The sequence below is a fragment of the Paroedura picta genome, chromosome 1, assembly GCF_049243985.1.
Source record: "Paroedura picta isolate Pp20150507F chromosome 1, Ppicta_v3.0, whole genome shotgun sequence".
NCBI lineage: Eukaryota > Metazoa > Chordata > Lepidosauria > Squamata > Gekkonidae > Paroedura > Paroedura picta.
Genome location: NC_135369.1, coordinates 22,559,918 through 22,585,657, shown reverse-complemented (window position 1 = coordinate 22,585,657; position 25,740 = coordinate 22,559,918). Strand labels below are relative to the sequence as shown.

General features: G+C 46.0%; 1 protein-coding gene across 5 annotated transcripts in view; it reads left to right on the top strand.

Moving 5' to 3' along the window:
- Positions 1-25,740, top strand: part of ARHGEF2 (Rho/Rac guanine nucleotide exchange factor 2) — a 186,277-nt gene that overhangs the window by 8,713 nt on the left and 151,824 nt on the right. For all 5 annotated transcript variants that reach the window (XM_077326856.1, XM_077326866.1, XM_077326894.1 and 2 more), the window contains one exon: positions 21,102-21,445. The gene's annotated coding sequence lies outside the window, so the exon portion shown is untranslated. The remainder of the gene's footprint in view (positions 1-21,101; positions 21,446-25,740) is intronic.

Sequence of the window (25,740 nt, the reverse complement as noted above, 5' to 3'; positions counted from 1 at the left end):
CATCTGCAGAGCACCTTCTAATAGCGCTGCTAAGGAGCTGCATCTTTTCCTGGCTGGGGAATTAGGGTAGAATTAATAAATCTTGAAGTAGGTTTGAGTTCCCTCTCTGTTGAGGAAAGAACACTGATTTGAAAGAGATTTCCCTTTTTTTGGATAGTGTGGGGGGGGAAACAGCTGTTGCTGCTGCTGTGCGTGTGTTCGTATCAATCTGTTCCTGGTCTTGTGATTTACTATCGCTTTCCTCTAGGGTGTAACTGTTTTCTCTTGTGATTTTTAGCACCATCACTTTCCCTGTAACCTTTGGCTCTGCCTCATAAGGCGGCATAGAGCTGGAAAAAGTTATTGCTGCCTGTACCAAAGTGGCACAAGGAGGGGAGATCCTGTCAGGGCAGTAGGGTATATCTGAGTATTAGACCGAGAGCAGGGAGACCTGGATTCAAATCCCCATTCAGCTATGAAAATTCCGTGGTTTTTGCTGGGAGCTGCTCTCTCTCAGATACGTCAGGACGGTGCTACTTGGTGCTCAGGAAAATGCACTCTGCACACGCTGACCAACACCCTCTTTTTATTCAAGGGGTAGTCAAACTGCGGCCCTCCAGATGTCCATGGACTACAGTTCCCATGAGCCCCTGTAGGCACACTGGCAGGGTCTCATGGGAATTGTAGTCCACGGACATCTGGAGGGCCGCAGTTTGACTACCTCTGATCTAGAACATTGGATCAATTCATAGAATCATAGAATCATAGAGTTGGAAGGGGCCATACAGGCCATCTAGTCCAACCCCCTGCTCAACGCAGGATCAGCCCTAAGCATCCTAAAGCATCCAAGAAAAGTGTGCATCCAACCTTTGCTTGAAGACTGCCAGTGAGGGGGAGCTCACCACCTCCTTAGGCAGCCTATTCCACTGCTGTACATCTCTGACTGCGAAAATTTTTTTCCTGATATCTAGCCTATATCGTTGTAGTTGTAGTTTAAACCCATTCGCTGGCAGGGGCTCATGGGAATTGTAATCCATGGACATCTGGAGGGCCGCAGTTTGACTACCCCTGTTACTGCTGTGAACAGCCTTGGCTCTTCTTGATTTAGGGAGCGGGCAGATGGGGAAAGCTGGTGGATCTACCATAAGTCTTGGCCCAGCCGGTAAAGTGGGAAGAGGTAGTGCTGTGTTTCCATAGGAATAATCTGAGATGTCAGGTATCGATCGGTTGGAGAGTCAGACAGAGGTGGCCAATCCTCTATCAGTGTTGTTGTAGAGATTGTGTGTCCGTGTGTGTATGTGCGCTCCCCTGAATTCCTAGAGAAAGGTTGAGAGCAAACTTAAATGTGAGGAACCACTGAAGAAGCTGCTGCAATTGGGACTGCATGTGGGTGGGGAGAAGGGATTGTGTGGGTGCTTGGCTCTTATGGCCCTTTCTTGCATGCTCAGGGAATGGTGATTGCCACTTTGGGGTCAGGAGGCAAATTTCATAGAATCATAGAATCATAGAGTTGGAAGGGGCCATACAGGCCATCTAGTCGAACTCCCTGCTCAACGCAGGATCAGCCCTAAGCATCCTAAAGCAATTTCTGCCAGGCCAGACTGTCCAGGGGTTCTGTGTTTTTCTTTTGGGAGGTGGGGGCATCATCTGGGCATGGAATTGGAGTCACTGTGGATGGGCAGGTAGTAGTGAGTTTCCTGCATTCTGCAGGGGGTTGGGCTAGATCAGGGTCGGCCAAACTGTAGCTGTCCAGATGTTTGTGGATTATAATTCCCGTGAGCCCCTGCCAGCCCAGTCAAATGGCAGAGTTTCTTGGGAATTATAGTCCATGGACATCTGGGGAGCCACAGTTGGGCCACTCCTGCCACCAGATGATCCTGGAGGTCCCTTCGAACTCTATGATTCTAATTGGCCTGGGGAAAATTCTCTATTCCTGGGGTTGCCAGCTTCCGGGTCCTGGAGATCTCCTGCTATTATAATTGATCTCCCTTGGAGAAAGTAGCTGCATTAAAAGCTGAATGAATGGCATTATATCTCCCTAAACCACAACTTCCTCAGTTTCCACCCTCAAAATCCAACCCTCCAACTCTAAACATGTCCACACTGACAGAGGAGGGGAGGGGAGGTGTACTCTACTCCAACCCCTACAACGGTTAGGAAGGATCTTTAAAACGTTCTAAAAGGTGACTAGTTCTAGTGATGAGGAATATAGGGAAGTAGTACACAATTTGTAAGAAAATGAAATATTTTGCATCTCATGTTGAATGCTGGAAGTACACAATGGTCTGAAAGAGAAGCACCTCTTTCTGCCAAGCGGGCAAAAAGCATTCTTAAACTCTCCAGGGCCACCCTTTCTGCATTTGTACACTCCCTCCTTAGGTTTTGGAGGGCTCTTGTAACCGCATTTGGCTAATGCTGGGAGCATCTGTACTTTAACTCTCGGATCTCTGCTGTTTTCTGTTCTGCCTGTTGAAGAGTCCTGTGTAGTTTGCCTGATTGCAGCAACAATGACTGATTATGCATTTTAAAAAGTCAGCTTTATCTTCAGTTTCTTTACTGGCTTAGCTAAGGTTGCCAACCTCCAGGTAGAGCCTGGGAATCTAGAATTACAACAGACTCCAGATGACAAGGACCAGTTTCCCTGAAGACATTGGCTGCTTTGGAGGGAAAAGGTATCCCCTGTGCAAGCACCGAGTCATTTCTGACTCTTGGGGTGACGCCCTCTAGCGTTTTCATGGCAGACTCAATACGGGGTGGTTTGCCAGTGCCTTCCCCAGTCATTACCGTTTACCCCCCAGCAACAAGCTGGGTACTCATTTTACCAACCTCGGAAGGATGGAAGGCTGAGTCAACCTTGAGCCGGCTGCTGGGATTGAACTCCCAGTCTCATGGGCAGAGCTTCCGACAGCATGTCGGCTGCCTTACCACCCTGTACCACAAGAGGCTCTTGCTTTGGAGGGTAATATTATAACCAGCCCTCCAACTACAAATCTCCAGGAATTTCCCAACTCAGAGCTGGCAACCCGAGTTTGGCCTTTGGGAAATGGAGCTTCTACAGGGACCACAATAGTTGTTTGTACTGGCAAACCACCCCGTATTGAGTCTGCCATGAAAACACTAGAGGGCGTCACCCCAAGGGTCAGACTTGACCCCGTGCTTGCACAGGGGATACCTTTACCTTGCACAGGGGATACCTTTATGTCAACACACACCTGCAGATTCAATATTAAGATGCTACAAAGCTCTTTGTGGAGCTTGGTCTTTTCTGCATGAGTAGGATAATGCACTTTCAGTGTACTTTTGCAGCTGTATTTTCCTGTGCAGAGCAGGAAAATCTACTTCTGAAGTGCATTGAAAGTGCATTAACCAATGCGTGTGGAATGGGCCCCAGTTCCTTAAAATAATACATCTTTGAGAGCATTTGGGTTGCTGTGTGATCTCAAGAGTCACTGGAGCTTGGTGTAACTCAAGAAGACCAGACGTTCTCCACCCCCACAGCTAGGTCTAAGAATAAATCGTTTTAAACTGGGAAGAAGGGGACATGAGCTAATTTCCACTGGGCCACTTTGTTGCTTAGATTTTTGCAAGGAATGCTGGACCCAGAGAAACAGTAGGACAGAGAGGCATGGTAGAGCACATGCTTTGTATAGACTCCTAGAACCGATCCCTGGGTTTCTGGTTACAACAAAGATCTCCAGCCTTTGTGAGCTTGTGGGAATCTTTAGGATGCTGACATTCTTGCATACATACAGCTTTCACTACACTGACTTTTGGAAAAAGACCACTTTGGAGAGTGGGCTACTTTAACCTCCCCACCGGACTCTATTTGCCCTTGGTTTGCTCCTGTGGTGATGGGGAGGGTTTTAACCTTCCCTGTCTGTTGTTTCGCTGATTGATCCTCTTCCTGAGGCTGTTTGAAGGGCTCCTGTAGCTGCAATTTACCTTCACAAAGGTCATCTCCCCTGGCTTCTGCTATGTCATTTGCAATCTAAATGTAAAACGCAGCTGTGGACCACAGAGATTCTGGAGGAGTCTAAAGTCATTTGATGCCTGTTTGAAAGTACTTTGTGTCTCCTCTGTGGAAAGGCTTCGGTGAGAGTTGGATGGGAGGCAAACAACTCCGCCCACCCAAATGCCCACACTGCTGTGTTGCAGAGACTAGGCATCTTAATCTGATTTGCATCTGGCCCTCATTTCCTTACTAATGGGCAAGAATGTTGTCCTGTGGAAGAACTATAGACATGTAAATTCAGTTACTTGAATGAGTGAGATCCTTATAATGCCAGATGGGTAGTCTCCTTGCTCTCTGACAGCTCAATGAAACCGTGCCACCTTAAGGTCTTAAATCTTGTCAGTCTTTAAAGCAGACCCCTCTTTTTATTGAGCTTCCCTTTCCCAATCTGTTGTAGGACAGGAGTTGTTGCAAACAAAAGATAATAAAAAATAACATGGGTGGGACTTTAGAAATTTGCCAACATTTTATCCCAGCATAAACTGTTGCTGAAGAGCCTCTTGTGGCGCAGAGTGGTAAGGCAGCAGACATGCAGTCTGAAAGCTCTGCCCATGAGGCTGGGAGTTCGATCCCAGCAGCCGGCTCAAGGTTGACTCAGCCTTCCATCCTTTTGAGGTCGGTAAAATGAGTACCCAGCTTGCTGGGGGGTAAACAGTAATGACTGGGGAAGGCACTGGCAAACCACCCCGTATTGAGTCTGCCATGAAAACGCTAGAGGGCGTCACCCCAAGGGTCAGACATGACATGGTGCTTGCACAGGGGATACCTTTACCTTTAAACTGTTGTTGAACAGGGCATACAAGGGTTACCAATCTCTGGACAGAGCCAGGAGATTTCCCAGAATTACAACTGGTCTCCAAACATCCAAGATTAGTCCCATGGGGAAAATGGTTGCTTTGGAAGGTGGGCTGTCTGGCTATATACCCTACCAAGGTTCCTCCCATCCCCAAACTCCACCTTATCCAGGCTCCACCCTGAAAGGCGGCAGGTATTTCCTAACCCAGGGTTGGTAACCCTAGGGCCTACTTGTTCAGATGCAAATTCTAGTCTGTATAAGTAGATGATGATGATGATGCTATCCGTTCAGTCGTGTCTGACCCTCGGTGATTCTATAGGAAAGTCTTCACCATGCGCCCCGGTGTCTGACTGCTTCTTTTAGTTGGTTCATGGCCATCCCTGTATCGGCTTTGATCGTGTTGAGCCAGTGGTTCCTTTGGCGACCATGTTTCCCTTTGCTGCTGACCATGCAGAGCATTAATGATTTTTCTAATGAGTCTGATCGCATGATGTGTCCAAAGTAAATGAGCTTTAGCCGTGATCTCTTCCCTTCTAATGACATAGTTTGTTTGCTCCTCTCTAAAACTTTCTTGTTGGCAACTTTGGATGTCCATGGTATTCGCAGCATTCGTCTCCAACACCATAATTCGAATACTCAAATATAATATTGTCAGTCTATAACAGTACTCTGATTAGGATGGATCCTGGAGAGAATCAAAGGCCAGGCCTAGTCAGTGTAATGAAAGTTAACAGTTGTGGATCCTGTGAATTCAGTATCAACAGGGAGCAGGGAAATTCCTGGAAATATGCAGCTGGAGCATGCCAAAAGTGGGTTCTGGGAAGGGGAGGGGTTACCAGGTTCCGTGGCACTGTCAGCAGGGGATGGGGAGGGCACTTCCTGGGAACGGGAAGGAATGATTTGATATGCTGACATCACCCAGAAGTGATGCCGGTGATGCCAGGGATGAGATGGGGGGGGGGGGAAGCTCTGGCTTTTGGGCAAGACTCTATGGTGGAATTAACTTCTTATTATAAAGTTTTGGCCAAAAACCAGAGCATCACCTCATGTCCCTGGCATCCCTACGTCACCTTTGGGTGATGCAGGGATGATGGGGGAGAAGTGCCAACCCAGGGGATGCCCAGGCCCAAGTGATGCTCTGTTAACCCTAGAAGGACCTTGGTAAGGTAGTATGCCTTCGAGTCTACTTCCTAAAGCAGACATTTTCTCCAAGGGAGTAGAGTCTTGGTAGTCTAGAGCAGGGTAGTCAACCTGTGGTCCTCCAGATGTGCATAACTACAATTCCCATGAGCCCCTGCCAGCAAACGCTGGCAATCTAAAAAAAAAAGGCATGTTCCTGCTCCAATCTGTAAACTACTCTCAGCGAAGCGGTAAAAATAAAACAGTAAGGGCATTGTGGGTGGAGAAAGGGGCAAGGCGAGTCTCTGATAAAAACTCGCTTTGCGGCTCCCAATTGGCCCCTCCAAGTGTCAGTCTGGGGCCAAGGGGCCAATCGGGAGCTGCGCCCGTCCTGGACTCGGAGGTGAGGGGGCTAGCAGAAGAGGCTTCTGCGCCGGGAAAGGAGCAGGGCCGCCGCATCGAAGACGTGGCTTCCCTACTCCTTTCCCGGCGCCGAAGCTGGGACCTTGGGCGGGGAAGGGGGTGCAGGAAAGGCTTTGATGCGCCGAGAAGAGCAGGACCGCCGCGTCTCCTGCTCCTTTTGCCGCGCTGAAGCCGGGACTTCGGAGGGGAGGGGGTGGGGGAAAGGGGACGGCGCGGTGGAGGGGCCCGCTCAGGAGTCTGCCCAGGAGCCCTGCAAGGCCGCTGGGGCCACCAGCGCCCATGCTAGCGGCCATTGTATTCCTAAATACAATGGGCTTTACATCTAGTAGTATACATAGAACAGGATGGCTTGCATCTTTTTTTCTGAAGGAATACGATGCTAACGGACAACAGATGATTTCACCTGTACCATGAATCAGCGATATTACATTCACTATAGATTCTGATACAGCTTATCTAGGTAGATTCAAATCCCCAATCTCCCACGGAAGCTTGCTGGGTTATTTTGGGATAATCACATACTTTTAGCATAACCTACCTCACTGAGTTGTTGTGAGGATAAAATGTAGGATATGAGAAGGATTTAAGCTGTTTTGACACCTAGTTTGGTGAGCCAGCATGGTGGTTAAGAGGGGCAATCTCTAATCTGGTGAGCTGAGTTTGATTACCCAGTCCTCCATGTGCAGCCAGCAGGGTGGTCTTGGGCCAGTCACAGCACTGTTAGAGCTGTTCTCATAGAACAGTTCTGTCAGAGCTCTCTCATCCTCACCTACCTTGCAGGGTGTCTGTTGTGGGAAGAGGAAGGGAAGGCAATTGTAAGCTGGTTTGAGATTCTTTTGGGTAGAGAAAAACATGGTATAAAAACCACCTTCTTGGCGAGAAATATGAAGTATGAATATGTTTATATATGAAATAATATGAAGAATTGGTTCTTATACGCCCTTTTTCTCTACCCGAAGGAATCTCAAAGCAGCTTACATTCGCCTTCCCTTTGCACTCCCCACAACAGACACCCTGTGAGGGAGGGGAGGTTGAGGAGTCCAGATATTTCTGCTTGGTCAGAACAGCTTTATCAGTGCTGTAGCGCGCCCAAGGTCACCCAGCTGGTTGCATGGGGGTGGTGGTGGGGGAGGAGCAGGAAATCAAACCCGGTTTGCCAGATTAGAAGTCAGTGCTCTTGACCGCTATACTGAGCTGGCTTGAAGTTAAATAATATAGGAAGGGTCAGTGGTAGAGTATCTGCTTGCTATTCAGAAGATCCCAGGTTCAGTCCTTGGCACCTGCAGTTTAAAAGACAAGTAGGTGATTCAGAAGACCTCAGCCTCAGACCCTGGAGAGTCTGAGTAGACAAGACTGAACCCATTCCACATGTGTTGGATAATTCATTTTCAGTGTGCTTTTGCAGTTGGAATTTCCCTAAGCAAAACAGGAAAATCTACTTCAAGCGTGCACTGAAAATGGACTGATTCCGTCTAAGGCAGCTTCATGTGTAGTCATAGGTAGGGAATACATGGTGTTTGAAAAGCCCTCCATTTGAGACCCTGGAAAGCAACTTCCAGTCAGAATATTTTATTTTAAATTTGACTTAATTTGACCCCCTTTTCTCTCCAGTGGGGACCCAAAACAGGTTCTCTCCCCCATCTTATCCTTCCAGCAACCCTTTGAGACAGGAGAGAGAGAGATTCTCGAAGCAAGTGTACCTTGCTGACTCTAGTACTCACCTTGATAGACTACCCCCTTGGAGATCTGAGCATAAGGCAGCTCTATGTTTAATCAAGCTATAATTAGAATAAGGTGACCAGATTGTCCCACTTTTGGAGGGACATCTGGGGGTACCTGGCAAATTGTACTTATGTTAAAATTAAAATATATATATTACAATACTATTTTTGCGTTCTATGCGTTCTATGAAACTTTTTGTTGCTCCATGTAGACCAAATTTTTAATCGAGAACCCCCCCCCCCCCGGTCAATGGTGTCCCAATTTACCAATGTTAAAATCTTGTCACCTTAAATTAGAAGTCTTAGCAGGGCTAAAAATGTTACTGAAATTGTATTCTGCAATGTGCCTCACTAGATAAGGAAAACCAAAAAAAGGGCAGCTCCCTGCCCTGTGGAGTTTATAGTAGGGTGGCCAGCTCTGGGTTGGGAAATACCTGGAGACTTTGGGGATGGAGCCCGCGGGGGGGGGGGAAACACCTCAATGGAGTACAATGCTATGGACTCCACTCTCCAAAGCAGCCATTTTTCCCAGGGGCAGGGATCTCTCTGGAGATTATAATTTCGGGGGATCTCTAACTTAGTCTAAATATGGATTTGGGGGAAGGGAACCACAGCAGTAAACAGCAGAGGAAGTAGAGGATAATATAAGATAATAGAGAGCTGTAATGACCCATTTTTCATCTCTGTTCCTAATCTTGAAGATAATTAAGACTGTGTGTCCATGACCTGCAATAAACCCCTTGATTCCCTTCTTGTTTTGCTTTGTCATGTCTAGGCTTTGCATGCCTCTGTGTGCTTCCCTGGAGACAATGGAGAAATTCCCCCTTCCATGTTTTTTCCCTAACCTTTTTTCCCTAACCTGGGCCCATTCCGCACACATAGGATAATGCACGTTCAATGTGCTTTGGCAACTGGATTTTCCTGTGCAGAACAGGAAAATCTACTTCTAAAGTGCATTAAATTATCTATTGTGAGCAGACTCCCCCCAGGTTGACCAGATCTCGGAAGCCAAGCAGGGTCACCCCTGGTTAGTACTTGGATGGCAGACCATGAAGGAAGTGCAGGGTCATTTGTGCAGAGGCAGGGAATGAATTCCTTTTGCCTTGAAAACCAGATGGGATTGCTGTAAGTCAGCCGTGACTTGACAGTGCTGTCCACCGCCATGTGTATCGTTTCGCCTTCTTGGGAGGAGGAGAGGAGGGGAAATGTGTCACCTCTGGGCAAAGTTTCTACAGGGTGCGATTTGATAATGTCAACAAAAATGTGCAGAAAGCTGCGTGGGCGAAGTGGCTGCGTAGAGGGGTGTGTGGTGCTGTGAGGGAGCTGATCAAGAATGCTTTGGAAATTAGGGGGAAAGAGCGCTGAAGACTCTGTCCAGTGCTCCACCCCCTTGTTATCTTGCAAAGCCGGGCTTGTGTTTATCTCGCTGATGTTTTGATGGGAGAATTTTTAATGCATGATGCACTAGCAGGGAACTGAAGCCGAGACAGTGTGTGCCAGGTGGCAGCTCAGGCACATGTTTGCAGGATGAAGGAAGACGGTCTACCTTCTTAGGTGAGATGTCCCCATTTCAACCCAGGCTGCTTCCGGGGGGGGGGGGATTTTCCTTGCATCTAGGGGTGCCAACTCTGCCAGCAAATTCCTGAGGACGGTGGGGACCTCAGCATAATAGAATGTCATTGAGTCCATCTTTCAAAGCAGCCAGTCTCTACAGGGTGTAGTCTGCATGGGGCTTTTTACTCACTCCCAGATCGACTAAATCCCTGAAGTCTACATGGAATTCGATTTCCATATATTTTGGGTGCTTTAGGTTATCCCTCTGTAACATACATGGTTGATTGGTGATGACCCTACCTTCCCCCCCCCCCCCCACGATATCCTGGAGTGGATATAAGCCTCGATATTTTTAAAACTGCCATGAGTAAATGTGTAGATATCTCCTTTTTGTGAATTAACTCACAGCTCCTGCCTCGGAGCAAAACAGTCTTTCCTGATTGGACAGGATGTCAGTTCAAAGACTTCCTGGTTCCTGGTTGCAAGGCCTTCTCTTAAAGTGACTGCGCTCCGGAAGCCCTAACTTCTCTCCGCAGAGATTTGTCTCTTGTTATTTCTCCCTCCACTGCTGTCTCCAATCCTCCCCACCTTCAAGAAAAGAAAAAGAGAGACCCCTGCTGTGCTTGGCACTCCCTGTTCTGAGCTTTTCCAATCAAGGGCAGAACACTTTTCTGTTTCAATGGGGGGAGGGGTAGAGGAAGACCAGAGTTCAAATCGATCTGAATTCAGCAATGGAAAAAGCAAAGTTAGTGCAGAATCAGCCCAGGAGAACTGGTCTCTGTAGTCTGAAGATCAGGTGTGATTCTGGGGGAACTTCAACCCCCACCTTGACAGCTCCAGTGGCATCTTAATGATGTCATGACTAGTCTGTGCATGACTTGTTTGGCTTCTGTCTTTTGTCCAGATAAATTATTGCCTTCCTTTTCGGCAATTTAACGAGGCGAACCCCCCCCCCCCATGTTCCCCCTTCCAGCAACAATCATCTTCATCCCTATCCTTTAAAATCCCACTTTCTGTCTCTCCCTCCCCCCCCCTTCCAATATATTTTGCGATCCTTTTTGCATTCCTTGCCCTCCAGAAAACCCGGACTTCAAGAGTATTTACATTCCTGCTGCAGTGAGAGTTTTATGGTGTTCTTGCCCAGCACCACCCTTCTCCTGTCCTGTGTGGTTCTCCCTTGAGTCCTGCAACAGAGACTCCTCGGCCACCCACTCAATCTTGGATGACGGGAGGTGGGTAGGCTGACCTTACTCTCAGTAGGTTTCCTAGCAATGGTGTTATGTTGCTTTGGAGGGGAAGCTTTTAAGCGCCAGTAAAACTGCACGAGGCACGCTATGAGGTTGGATGGCGATGCAGAAAAGCGCCTTGAAGACTTATGACCGTTTACGCACTGGAGGTTTTATGCTGGGCTGCAGGCTGGAGTTTTAGTCATGGCAGGTTGCCCCACCTCTTCCTGCACTCACATAGGGGAGCGTTTGGCCCAGTGCACCTCATCCGCCCCTGATTTGTGTTCCTGCATGGAAGCTGAGGCAGTGAAATTCCCAGCATCTCAGAGACAGTGCAGTGTTTCCCAGGAGTGGGTTGTGAAGCATCTGCAAGTTGGTCACAGGCCACCTCTGCCCTTTCCGATACTGTCTTTTGTATTTGGGAAACCAAGATCTGACTTGGGGAACAGTATCTTTAATGCATTATTTGGCTTTCCCCCCTTCACTGCATATACATGTTGATCCAGTAAAAAATGTCCGGAGTTTCTTAGAATCTTAGGGGGGCTTAGAGGGCAAAAGGGAGAAGGTAGTCCCAGCCTTTGGGATGGAACCCCTGTATGCAAAGGCAGTGTATGTTGGAGGGTCACTTGCTTCAAGTTCAGAGTGGGGACAGCTACACCCTTTGGGTGGCTTGTTGGTTTCTCAAAAACATCTGGGTAGGCCTGTAGATAATAGGGATGCCGTTCCCGACGTGGGACCTGGTAACCCACAAGAATTGCAGGCCATCTCCGGACAACCTAGTAGATAATAGAATGCTGAACTAGATGGGTGCCAAGGTCATAGTTTGCTTAGGATGTGAAAAACCCTCAGACCAAATGTGGGTCACCATGCCAAGTAAATGTGAACTTGTTGGTCAGCATACTGAAAAGGTTGGGAAGCATTGGCCTGGCATCCCTGTAGAAAAGGGATGCCTTGGAGGATGGAGCCCCAGGGACTCATGGCAATTGTAGACCATAGACATCTGGAGAGCCACAGTTTGGCCAACCCTCTAGTGCAGGGGTAGTCAAACTGCGGCCCTCCAGATGTCCATGGACTACAATTCCCAGGAGCCCTTGCCAGCATTCGCTGGCGAATGCTGGCAAGGGCGCCTGGGAATTGTAGTCCATGGACATCTGGAGGGCCGCAGTTTGACTACCCCTGCTCTAGTGGTTGAACAATAACTAAGGAGAATGGGGTCCTGATCCCTTTACAGCCAGGAAGCTCACAGTCTTGGGCTGCTCATTCTGTTATTTACTTGGCTGGGCCAAATCTGCCTTTTTCCCAATGCAGGCCCCAAACCAGCTTACATCCCAAATTAGGACTTATATAAATTTTCTAATTTATCAAAGGACTTGTGATCTCATAAGGGGTGGCGCCCAAAAAGCACTATGCATCTATGATTCTAGGCATAGGCATTGCAACGGAGAAGTATGAATTTAAAAAAAGAATTACCGGGTATTGCGGGACCTTTAAACTGTTGGAGGAAGAGGATTGGTTGCCTGAATTTATTGACAGGTGGAAGGGCGACGCATTTAATGTGTGTTGCTCTCTTCAGCCTCTTCCAGCAGCAGGTGAGGAGGGTAAGATGTGTGAAAAGAAGGCAGACAAAGGTGAGACAGCAAAATTGTGAGGAGGGCCTTACTGGTGTGATATAATTTAGCACTTCGCCACTCCAGGGTGTGACACAATTTTTACTAATGTGCTATGATTGGCCAGCCAAGAACCAATCGCACCTGGAATTTTAAGTTGGGACAGAAAAGTACCCTGGCAATGAGGTATTTAGGAAATGTGGATTTAAAATAATCTCAAGGCTAACTTTTGCAAGTTTTGGAATGGCATTAAGCTTGGTTTATGTTGTTGCTATGGGAAGGGGGTGGGAGCCAGCTGGCTTTATCGTTAAGATGCTTCAGTCACAAAGGCATGATAGAAATGTAAAACAAATGACTGAGGATCATGAGTTCAGCTTGCAGCCATCCTTGAGCTGCTTTCGTGTTTGAAATGTATTCTGCTGATTTTATTGAAAGCCAGGGCCATTGGGAAGAGCCTTTACGGAGCATTTAGTATGTGCCCAGCTCCATATGGGGTTGTCAACCTCCAGGTGGCACTTGGAGATCAACTGCTGTTACAATTGCTCCCCATATAACAAAGATCTGTTCCCTGAAGCAGATGGCTGTTTTGGAGGGTAAATTCCTTGCAGAGGTGAATTCAGGTGTTAATTACTCTTGGGTGAAGAAATACTTCCAGGTCGACTGCTCATTAATTTGAGTGCCCACAAATTCTTATATTGTGAGAAACGGAGAAAAGTACTTCTTTCTCTCTCCGGTGTATAATTTTGAAAACCTCTATTATGTCACCCCTCAGTTGTCATTTCTCTAAGCTAAAGAGCCCTAGCCTTTTTAATCTTTCTATGTAGGGTAGGTGTTCCATCACCTTAGTCATTTTACTTTACTTTTAATGCAAGCACCTTTAGAACTGCTTCTGTGTGTTCTCATATGCACATGGATGGTAGAAAGGCTAAAAAAAAAAAAAGCTTTAAGCAACCTGTCGTGATTAGGCCAATTCTGCATGGATGGAAAAGGCCAAGAGGGCGGTCATATGGAAGCAGGGCTAATCCCCACTTTCACATGATGTAGCCGCTAGGCAGAGTCCCTCACAGGCCTGCTATGGATTGGGCCCTTAGTTGCTCGGGTTAAGGGAATGTGGAAGAATCTGTGTTCCCTTAGCTGCTGTGGGGGCCAACAGGGCTTGTCCCATGGCAGGTGTGTGCGGACAGGGAAGAACTGGGCCCTACGGTGACTCAGAGTAGGCAAAAAAAGTCCCGGTTGGCTTCACAGCACTTTGCTGCACCACAAGGTGGACCGGGGCATTTTTTTAAAGGAAGGTGGGATTTCATGGAACGCAATCCCACCTTACTGCATAATCACCTCCCCTCCTCCGGCATGGCGGAACCATTCTTCTGCCTTTGTGTTTCTTGCGGGGACACGTTTCAGTGGGACACCTATGTCCCCCATGGTGTACATTTCGGTGCTGGAGCTGAATGGGCCTCTGAGTCTTATTTGGAACAAAGTTCCATTGGAATCTTAGATGTGCATAGGATAGTCAGGGGTTCTCACACAATGAGGTACTCATTAAGAGGTACATGCCTGGTTATTACTAATTTATCAGTTCTGCATTCACCTTTTAAAAATGGGTTTGGATGATTATTAGAAACAAATTTTAATCTTCTTACATATCCAGGGTTGTATTCAGTCCCCAAAAGCACAAAAATCCATACCTCTCTTCTCTACCAGTGCAGCTACATATATCTTCCTCCAGTAATAATAATTGTGTGCTATCAAGTTGGAAATTGTTTATGATGACTCCAGGTTTTCAAGACAAGAGATTCCAAGGGTCCTCTCGTCCACCCTCCGCATAATGCAGGAAATTCACAGCTATTTTCGGGAAGGTGACCAGATTTTAACATTGGTAAAGCGGGACACCATTGACCAGGCAGGTTCTTATTAAAAATTTGATCTATATGGAGCAACAAAAGGTTTCATAGAATGCAAAAATAGTATATATATTTGTACTATATTTGTATATATATAATTTTCAACAATTTTCAATTTCAACATAAGTACAATTTGCCAGGTACCCCCAGATGTCCCTCCAAAAGTGGGACAATCTGGTCACCTTATACTTCCCCCTCCCATTCCTGCAGTGATCCTTACTGTATGCTCAGAGGAAGGCATTTCTGTACATTGAGGCTTTAACCTTCCTTGGTCGTCTTGTCTTCAAGCAGTTCCAAAGTGTTTCTGATGTCTTTGTTTTGAGCATGTTATTTGTAAGTAGAAGTAATTCCAGAGGGCAGTTGTGGCCAAAAAGAGCCCCCCAAACAAACAGGAGTCTTGAGGCACCTTAAAGACTAACACAGTTTTATTCCAGTGAAAGAAAGCTTTTATGGACCAGAGGGAACTTGCCAACCCCCAGGAAATACAATAGACCAGGAATCAGTGTGCTAGGGAGCCCTGTACAAACGGTCCATACACATTCAACAATTTTTAAAACAAAAATATTATAGTAGAATGTTTTAAACGTATTTTAGTCACAATGCGCATAAAGTTATAAATAAGGTCTTGTCTTAAAATGTCACAGTGTAATCCCCATGAAAATCTGGTACACTTTGTTTCCCCAGACTTGTGCGTCTTCTGTGGACTCAATAAACGACCACGATAAACAGTATAAAGAATTGTACTAAAATATAATTTTAGTTACAAAGACTGTGTTGTAAAGTAGATATATATGGATTCCTTCCCTTTAAGAATTTAGGCAGATGGTAGGTGAGTGGGTAGAAGGGATTGTGTGGGTGCTTGGCTCTTACAGTCCTTTCTTTGCACGCCCAGGGAAATGCCGATCGCCACTTTAGGGTTGGGAGGTGAATTTCTTCCTGGCCAGTGTGGCCAGGGATTCTGGGTTTTTTTTGGGGGGGGCATCATCTGGGCATGGAATTGTGGTCACTGTGATAGGCAGGTAGTTGTGAATCTCCTGCATTCTAAAGGGGGTTGGACTAGATGACCCTGGAGGTAACTTCAATCTCTATAATTTTAAGATAATTAAGAGAAAAATGACACTTTGTTATGCTGTTACACATTTAAACCAGGCTTTCTCAACCAGAGTTTTGTGAAACCCTGGGGAAACAAAGTGTACCAGATTTTCTGGTACACAGCCCTGGAAGGGTTTCTCAAATGGGTGGGCATTAATTAATTTTTAATATATTTTTTAAAAAGTGTTCAACATTTATCGGGTGGTATGACCATATAGGATCATGTCATCCCACCGCCCCCTCCCAATTATAGGCCTGGAGGGAATGGAAGGGGAGAGGTCCCAGGTAGTTTCAAGAATGTTTCAAGGGTTTCTCCGTGGTAAAACAGTTGAGAAAGGCTGATTTAAACAATTTTAGCTATCATCTTGTAGTGTATAGGTAGCTGGGTAAATTTTACTCTGAGTCATTCCTAAGCAATCTAGGAGGAGAGATGATCTTTTGAGCTACAAGTGGGTGTGGCTCCTATATATGTTATATGCTCATAATGCTCATAATGGATATATGATCAATTGCTTAAAACCACCATATATTTTGTCTTTGTAATATTATAAAGAATTATTCTAGAATTATTCTAGACAGCCAGCAATTCACTTGCAGGAATGTATCACACTAGCATGGAGACAGATGGGGCCAGCAGGAAATGGTGGGGTGGGAGCCACTGATCACATAGACAGTTTTATTTCTCCTATGTTTATTATTATTATTATTATTATTATTATTATTATTATTATTATTATTATTATTATTTAATTTTTGTGAACTACAATTGAATTTGTGGGAGTTTTGGCAAAGAATGATCATATGGCTGTATTTGGATGTGTGACACAGTTTACTAATTTAACAGAATTAATCTTTGCTTTATATTCCCACTGTCATGAAGGTAGTTCATAGTCTGAGGAAGAGTGTTTGCACTCGAAAGCTCATGCCTTGAATAAATCTTTGTTGGTCTTAAAGGTGCCACTGGGCTCTGATTTTATTGAGCTTGGTGTAGTGGCTAGGACTGCGGACTTCTAATCTGGTCAGCTGGGTTTGATTCCGCGTTCCCCCACATGAAACCAGATGGGTGACCTTGGGTTTGCCACAGCACTGATAAAGCTGTTCTGACCAAGCAGTAATTTCAGGGGTCTCTCAGCCTTACCTCCCTCACAGGGTGTCTGTTGTGGGGAGAGGAAAGGGAAGGCAATTGTAAGCCATTTTGAGACTCCTTTGGGGAGAGAAAAGCGGCATATAGAAACTAGCTCTTCTTCTAGGACATTATAGGTGTGAGGTCCTCGCTTTTAGGCACCATACAGAGATGGTTCCTATTTGGGTAAGACCAATGAAAGTATTTTACAACACTGTCTTTGTGACTAAAATTGTATTACAATTTTTTTATATTGTTTATTGTAGTAGTTTATTGAGTCCACTAAAGAAGCCGAAGTCTGGCAAAACAAAATGTACCCGATCTTCGTGTGTGACATTTTAGACAAGACCTTATTTATAATAATTTTCTGCACATTGTGGCTAAAATCCTTTTAAAAGATTGGATATATTATTTTTGGAAAGAATTGTTGAATGTATAAAGATTGATCATACAGGGCTCTCTAGCACAGTGATTCCCGGTCTATTGTGTTATCTCCACACACTGTGCAACCCTCTGTCTTTGTTTTTTTTTTTTGGTAACTTCTACATAATGGCTGGAGATTTCCTACTATTACAACTGATCTCCTCCAGGCATTTTCTTACCTGGAGGAAATGGCTGTTCTGGAAGGTGGGCTCTTTGGTATTATACCCCATTTAAGCCCCTCCCAAAAATCTGCTCTCTTCAGGCTCCACCCCCAAACACCCAAGTATTTCACAACTGGAGCTGGCAGTTCTATCAACACTCAGGAACAGAAAGTCTCACTGCCTCCAAAGAAATGGACTCTCGTTTATGAAAACTCAAGCTAAACTGGCAGGTCTTTCTTTACATAGTGAGGGGTTTCACTACAAGGGCAGTGAGGTCACTTAGACCCCAGTGGGAAGGAATGAAGAAAAATTAATCACGTCTGTCTCAGATCCTGGCGGTCAAAGTGACTCAAAGCGGTTGTGAAAGCCCTCACTTAATAATACAATAGTTAACCTTAGATTGATGCAGCAGTTAAGATAAGGTGGTGTTAACCATTCAGTGTTTAATTGTTTTATTTCATGTTTCCAGAAGTGGTTTTTAGCAACGCCAGCCTCTAGGTGGGAATTGGGAACTCCCCAGAATTTCATCTCCTCTCCACACTACCGAGATCTGTTTCCCTAGAGAAAATAGATCTTTTGGAGGATGGAATCTATGGCAGTGGTCCCCAACCTTTTTATCACCGGGGACCACTCAACGCTTGACAATTTTACTGAGGCCTGGTGTGTGAGTGTGTGTGGGGGTAATTTCTCTACTCTCAACCACTGCCCTAACGCTCTCTGATCGCTATGGTAATGTTTAAACATCCCTTCAAAATAAGATACAGACACGCCACAACAATGAACATAAGGAACATTTTATTTTCATGGAAATTTTAACTCATGACAATGACAAATCAGTGGGAACCCTGAGCTTGTTTCTCTGTAACGAGATAGTCCCATCTGAGAGTGATGGGAGACAATGACACCCGAAGTGTGTTGTAAAGGGCCGGGGTGGTGGTGGAGAAGGCATCCTTCGCGGCCCACCTCCAATTAGTCGACGGACCACATGTGGTCCACGGCCCACAGGTTGGGGATCGCTAATCTATGGCATTGCAGCCCACTGAGGTCCCTGCCCTCATGAGGTGCATCCCCAAATCTCTAGGAGTTTCCAAACATGGAACTGGCAAATCTACCCCCCCCCCCCTCCAGTGGCAAGGTGTACCCAGCAGCTTTGGTTTGAGTTGAAAGGGAAAATGCAGCATTCATTCATTGGGGTCAACACAGACCCTCACATACCATCCCCTGGGTATATGGACCTCTTTACTCTTTAGCAAATATCCCCCAGGATACTTATCTGCTCCTTCTCCTTTTCCTGCCCTGCTCTATGGTTTAACTAGTGTTTTATCTGATTGTCCGTAGGTATGCCTGTCTTATTCTTGCCTGCTGACTGTCAGACCCCATCGTTATAAATGTTTTATTTTTTTCAAAGCGTAGGAGGGTGTTTAACAAGTGTACCTAGATTAAAGTCAGCATGTAGCTTTTGGGACTTCTGTAAACAGCTTTCTTAACATTTGGAATTCCTTCGCCCTCCTTCTCCAAACAAAGCATTTATCACGCAGAGCATATGAAACCTGGTTGTGGCTGGCTTGGTCTCACCTTTACCCGTCATCCCTGCCCCAGCTGCCCAGCCTGGCAGCAGAATTACATTGCTGTGTTTTTGTGTATGCTTTCCAAGGTTCCCATGGAACTGTTTCCTACCGGAAGTGTGCAGAGGTGCTTCCCTTCCGTTCCTACCCCTTCTCCTCCCTTTGGGGCTGACATCACCCACTGACCTCATGCTTCATGCCTTGAGATAAAATGACTTATTTGTGTTTGGCTTATCTGCCCTTCCCTTCAATACTTGATGGCCTTATGCCTCTTGAGGCACAGATTTCTGCACTATGTTCCATCAGAAGTCTGAGGAGTCCATCTAAGGCAGTTGCCAACCTCCTGGTGGGAACTGGAATCCTCCAGTAATTACTTTCCCTGCAGAAAACAGCAGTTTTTAGAGAGTAGACTCTATGGTATCATGTCTTTCCAGACTGGCCAGGGATTCTGGCTTGGGGGAGGATCATCTGGGCATGGAATTGGGGTCACTGTGCATGGGCAGGTAGTTGTGAATCTCCTGCATTCTGCAGGGGGTTGGACTAGATGATCCTAGTGGTTCCACCCAACTTTATGATTCTATGATTCTCCACTGAACGCCCCCACCTCCCCAGTTTCTGACCCCCCTGCTATCCTCCAAATCTCCTCAAACTTCCCTACCTGGGAATGTTCATTTTATTTCCTTATGAGCTTTTTGGCTAGCAGTGACGTGACCTGCATTTGTCTTTTCTCTCTCATGCTAATTGATCTATCTCAGAAAAGCAGACCCATTTAATTAGCATGATTTTAATGGCAGGGGTTAGAAACAGCGCCCAGATCTCTTTTTGTTCATGATGCTTAGCATTTGTACAGAGCTTTTGAGTGGGCAGAGCGCTTCACATACATCAACGATTCTTTTTAATTTCTCTTTTCTTTTTTTTTCTTTTTTCGATTGCTACTATTTTTCTTTTTTTCCTATTTCCTTTTTTTTCTTTTTAAATTGTTTTCCTTTGTTTGTTTTTCTGTTTCTTTTCTTTGTTTGACAAAGGTTGTGTCAGTAATTCTTAATGGGGGATATTTGTATTCTGGGAACTTGGGTTGTCAGGCCTCAGTTGGGAAATTCCGGACGACTTGGGGGCGGAGCCTGGGGAGAATGAGGGAAGGGGAGGGCCTGCAAGTTTGGCCATTTCAGCCAGTTCTTACATCTTTATCAACTATTCTACAATTGTAGCTAGTAACAAGCTTTTCCATTTTTGAGCATATAACTGCTTTGCTGCTGTTAACTATATTGTGAAGAAACAAAGATCCGTTTCCCCCCCATTTTTTCCCCATGAATCTCAAAAGAAATGTCTCTGGCTTCATTTGTACCTCAGTTTTTAGTATCTTCTGGACATCTCATATTTCTCTGTTTGCCACTAACCATAATTTTGTCTTGGCATCTGGACTGCTAAATTGTGGTTAGTTATTGCCCTATAGTTTGAACTGCCTGTCGGATTCTGATTTGGAATGCAAAGCACTAGTTGCAGTTGGACAGTACGGATGCCGTGGCAAGCTGGGGTAAGTGGTAAACTGGAAAAGAGAATTGATGACCCATGGCTTGTTTCTGATCGTCACTCTGGAGGATCATGTGACTCAGCCCAATGGACTTGAAGGAAAGAAGAGCCAAGGGGAAGATAGCTCTGGTATAAAGTGACTCAATTGTCAAATTGCTGACCTAGAACATAAAAAAGCTGATGGTGATAATTTAGGATTCCACTAGGATCAAGGTATTTCCTCCCATTACAGCTATTTAAATGAGGAGGGCAAAGCTAGGCTGGTTGTTATGGCTATTTTGAACAATGACTGTTCTGATTTTATTCACAGACTGGACCCTCTTGTGTTTGGTGATGTTTTGACCCCTCTGTTTCCAATTTCCCCCTGTTGGTGTTCCTGTTTATATGAGTGTGTAGGTGCTGCCTCATGGCATTTTTCAGTCACATTAAAATTGTCCAGGAATCATACTCACGGAAGCTGTCATATGTCATGTCTAAAGTTCTTACGAACATGTAGATTTCGGGCGCTCTTTCTGCCTTTTTCCATGTGGAACAGCTCATCCGAAAAATAATCCTGGGCAATTTTTGAAAGCGTTGAGGCTTTTTTTAGTTGAATCTAGCAAGTTCTTGCATTGGTATGTGTGTTTTACTCCTTATTTGCCTTTACTCCATGTCCCCCTTCTTGAACTTAGATTTGGGGTTACAATGGCTGGTGGTTGAGAAGAGGCATTGTAAAAGAAGTAGCTCTTGAGGGAGAGATTTGAAGGCGAAGTAGATTGGGAGAGAAGGCAGTTGAGACAGGCTGATAGAGAAAGGAAAGCTGAAAGAAGTTGAAGAAGGAGAGGTGGGCCATGCCTGGTTTTCTTATGGCTGTTCCTTGGTTTTTCTAGGGGTACGGCCACACTTCCTTCCAACTGAAGACCTGAAATAAAACCAAGAGGATCTCTCCAAACAACATGTGTCCCATCTTTGTCTCCATGACCTGGTCACCAGCTATATTTATAAAATTGTCTAACTGACCTTCCGGACAATTCAGTGCTGATGCCGCAGGAGATAAAGAAGGAAAAATCCTATCAACAGTTGGGAAAAAAACAAAACAGGAAAAGAAGCTGAGATCATCCTTTTCCCTCTGCTGTCTCCAGCGATCCCCAGGAAGGCCAGAATTGCATTGTGTTCTGCAGAAGGTGCTGACAAGGGAGGAAAGCAGGACACAGGGCAAAAGCAAGTATCAAAGGTAAGCAGGGCTGAACTCCCCAAATGAGAGGGGTGGGGGTCTGCACAGAAATAGGATAATTTCACTTGGATAGCTTGTCTTTCTCACTGGGACTAAGGGTGGGTTATACATGGTGAGTTAGTACAGTCAACAGAATGGGGCATTCAGTAACCAAATGCATTAGGATTTTAGAGGTCGGGGCATCATCTGGGCATGGAATTGGGGGTCACTGTGGGTGGACAGGTAGTTGTGAATTTCCTGCATTTTGCCGGAGGTTGGACTAGATGGCCATAGAGGACCCTTCCAACTCAATGATTCTATGAACCACCAGAAATAACTGAAACAAAGTTTAAGTAATCACATGACACATTAATGAGTACAAGATTTACTTGACCAGGAGCCTATTTACTATAAGATACACAACTATAAGATAAGATAGACCAGTGGTCCCCAACCTTATTATCACCGGGGACCAGTCAACGCTTGACAATTTTACTGAGGCCCGGGGGGGGGTAGTCTTTTGCTGAAGGATGTTGCCACCGCTGCCTGAGCCCCTGCTCCGCTTGCTTTCCTGCCGGCGCCCCTGACTTCCCACTACCCACTGGGGGGCGCTGTTAGCAGCAGCTGTGCAATACCACATCGAGGGGGAGCCCCAGCCATGGTGGCCCCGGAGAGCACCAAAGGTGAGCTGGCAGCAGAGTGGCAGGGCAGCCCCTGAGGCAGCAGCCGGTGAGGAGGACAAGGAGGAGCCGCGGCCCGGTACCGACTGATCCACGGCCCGGAACCGATCTCCGAACCGGGGGTTGGGGACCACTGACATAGACTACAGTCCCCATCATTTATCCAAGTAAGCTTCTGAGCCATTTTGTAGAGTGCAACCCTATTATCTGCACAGAAAAACTCTCTTAAATAATTCATTTTTTCATAGTTTGCTTTGCTTAATGAGCTTTGCTAAACCGATTCAATATCTGTAGTATGTCAGGAGCCCATAATCCATATTAATCCATTTAGTTGCTGCTTGACACACTGTTGCTGCTGCTGCAGAACAAAATTTGACTACAGTGGCACCCTTAAGACCAGAAAAGTTTAATTCTGGGTGTAAGCTTTTGTTGCTGTTCTCCTTTTTCTTTCTAGCTGATGAAACAAGGGAAACAAAAAGGAATACATCATTAAAATTATGAAAATACCGCAGAGAAAAAACCTGAGACTGCTTTAGTAGAAAATGAAGAATCCTGAGTAAGCAAGCAGTCAAACAAATAACAGCAACAGCTTTGGAAAGCATTTTAAATTTACATTTATCAGATGATATGACCATATCAGATGATATGACCATTAAGAGCCTCTTGTGGCGCAGAGTGGTAAGGCAGCCGTCTGAAAGCTTTGCCCATGAGGCTGGGAGTTCGATCCCAGCAGCCGGCTCAAGGTTGACTCAGCCTTCCATCCTTCCGAGGTCGGTAAAATGAGTACCCAGCTTGCTGCTGGGGGGTAAACGGTAATGACTGGGGAAGGCACTGGCAAACCACCCCGTATTGAGTCTGCCATGAAAACGCTGGAGGGCGTCACCCCAAGGGTCAGACATGACTCGGTGCTTGCACAGGGGATACCTTTACCTTTACCTTTATGACCATATTGAGTCATATTAACTCACCCACCCCCTCTTAAAATGGCCAATGATGGGCCTGGAGGAGGGGACGGGGAGGGGCCCCAAGTAGGCATGTCCACAGCTCTGCTTCCCAACCATATTTTGCACAATCGCACCACTCCTGGGGTTTCTTGAAGCCTTAAGAATGTCTCAGGGGGTTCTCAACAGTAAATAAAATTGAGAAAGGCTGACTTGGGTATCATCGAACTAGACCAGGGGTCCCGAACCTTTTTGAGCCCATGGGCACATTGGGAATTCTGACATGGCATGGGGGATGCAACAACGAAGTAGCTGCTGCAGGAAGCAGAGCCAGCTGCAGAATGATTGCCACAGCTGAACACAGTGCATGGCCCTGTGCTGGTCTCAGCTGCTGTCAAAGTGCCATTTAAAAAAAAATCCACGCAGCCAATCAAATTGAAATCAGAAGACTTGCTGTGCAGATATCCTGTCTGGCTCCACCCACTTCCTAAAAACACTTGGGAGGACGTCTGGAAAGGTCTCAGTAGATCTCAGCACAGCCACAGGGACCACATTGGAGACCCCCGGACAGACAGTAGTAGGTTGAGCAGAGCAAAGGTCACTGCAGTTAGCTACAAGGGCTAGAAATGGCATTGAAGAAAGAGATTATGTTTTGTGCTGCCTCAAATGGAAAATAAATTTCTGTGCACAAAAAAGTAAGCGATTCATGGTTGTTATTAATGCGCACGTTCCTTCATGGGTGCTTGTAACTTTGGAGCAGCCTCCCAATTTTTGACTCCTTCCCCCTCCCCTCCCCCTGCACAGCCCCATTCCCAGCTTCCAGATGGGTAATTGTGAGAGACATTGTTCCTCTGCTGCCATGATCCCAATCTGACCCTGGCTGGGTTGAAAGCCCTTTAAGAGCAAGATCAAAGTCAAAGGAATGTTTGAACAAGGCTTTTTAATGGGTGACTCTGTGGGCACCACCAATTTTGTGCTATGGCTGGGTTAACAAAAGAAGTTTTCTTTAAACAAAAACAAAAAAAAAACTCCCAGAAACTCTCCAGGTGGAGAAGTCGTTAGATGCAGGAAGCAGCATAAAAGCCCAGAGTCTAACCCTCAGTCCTTCTTGGATGGATTAAGTTTAGTTGAGGAGCCTGATTTGGAGCAGTGGTTTTCATACTCTTTGCTTAAGCGTCTTACCTATTGAATAAATTTTATTGTTTGTTTGTTGGTTTATTAATTATTACACTTCTATACCACTCTTTTGTATGGCTCAGGGCAGTTCACATAAAATATTGCAGGGGTAACACATAGTAAAAAAGGTAAAGGTATCCCCTGTGCAAGCACCGGGTCATGTCTGGCCCTTGGGGTGACGCCCTCTAGCGTTTTCATGGCAGACTCAATACGGGGTGGTTTGCCAGTGCCTTCCCCAGTCATTATCGTTTACCCCCCAGCAAGCTGGGTACTCATTTTACCGACCTCGGAAGGATGGAAGGCTGAGTCAACCTTGATCCGGCTGCTGGGATCGAACTCCCAGCCTCATGGGCAGAGGTTCAGACTGCATATCTGCTGCCTTACCACTCTGCACCGCAAGATGTACAGCCTAACATAGTACAGCCTAACAAATAACACAGTCATAAATATATCAACAATCTAACAGTGGCTTCAAATAAATGATAACTTAAGACAAGCCCCCAGAGAGGTCAGGCTGCTTCAGGTCATGAGGCCCTTTTGCAGGCCCTGCGAAATTGTGGGAGTTCAGGCAGGGCCCTGATCTTTTCAGGGAGCTGGTTCCGCCAGGTGGGTGCCAGGACAGAAAAAGCTCTGGCCCTTGTTGAGGACCAACATGCTTCTTTGCGGCCAGTGATCACCAGCCAGTTGCTGGTGGTGGAGCATAATGCTCTTTTGGGGGTATAGGCGGAGAGACGGTCTCTCAGGTACACTGATGCTGATAAGGAAATGCGCCAACTATATTTTGCAAAATGTATTCTTGAGCCTGCTAGTTTTGGAAAATGGCAAACAACTATGCGCTTCTGCCTAGAGTTGTCAACTTTCACATGGGCTCTGCTCTCCCCAGGCTCAACCCCCCAAAATCTCCCGGTATTTCCCAAGCAGGAGCTGGCAACTTCACTCCCATTCCTTGAAGGGTCCTTCTGGAAGCCCTCAAAGGGAGCGGGAAGGCAATATTCTTCCCCCATCAATGGTTTCCCAGTATCTAATATTCAGAGGTATGTTGCCTCTAAACTTGAAGGTTCCATTCAAATCTTCATCTCCAGTAACTGATTGGCTTATCCCCAATTAATTTTTCCAGTCCACTTTTAAAGCAAGTGGCCATCAATAGATCAGTGGGGGTCTGTGAGTTCTTTGTGCATTATGTGAATAAATGGTTCTCTGTGCCTGTCTGCTGTAGCGGTTAGGAGTGTAGACTTCTAATCTGGCATGCCCGGTTTGATTCTGCAGTCCCCCATATGCAGCCAGTTGGGTGACCTTGGGCTTGACACAGCACTGATAAAGCTGTTCTGACCAAGCAGTAATATCAGGGCTCTCTCAGCCTCACCCATCTCAGAGTGTCTGTTGTGGGGAGAGGAAAGGGAAGGTGACTATAAGCCGCTTTGTGCCTCCTTCGGGTAGAGAAAAGCAGCATAGAAGAACCAACTCTTCTTCTTCTTGTACCTATTATCCCTCAGTTTCATTGGGTGGCCTCAAGTTCTAG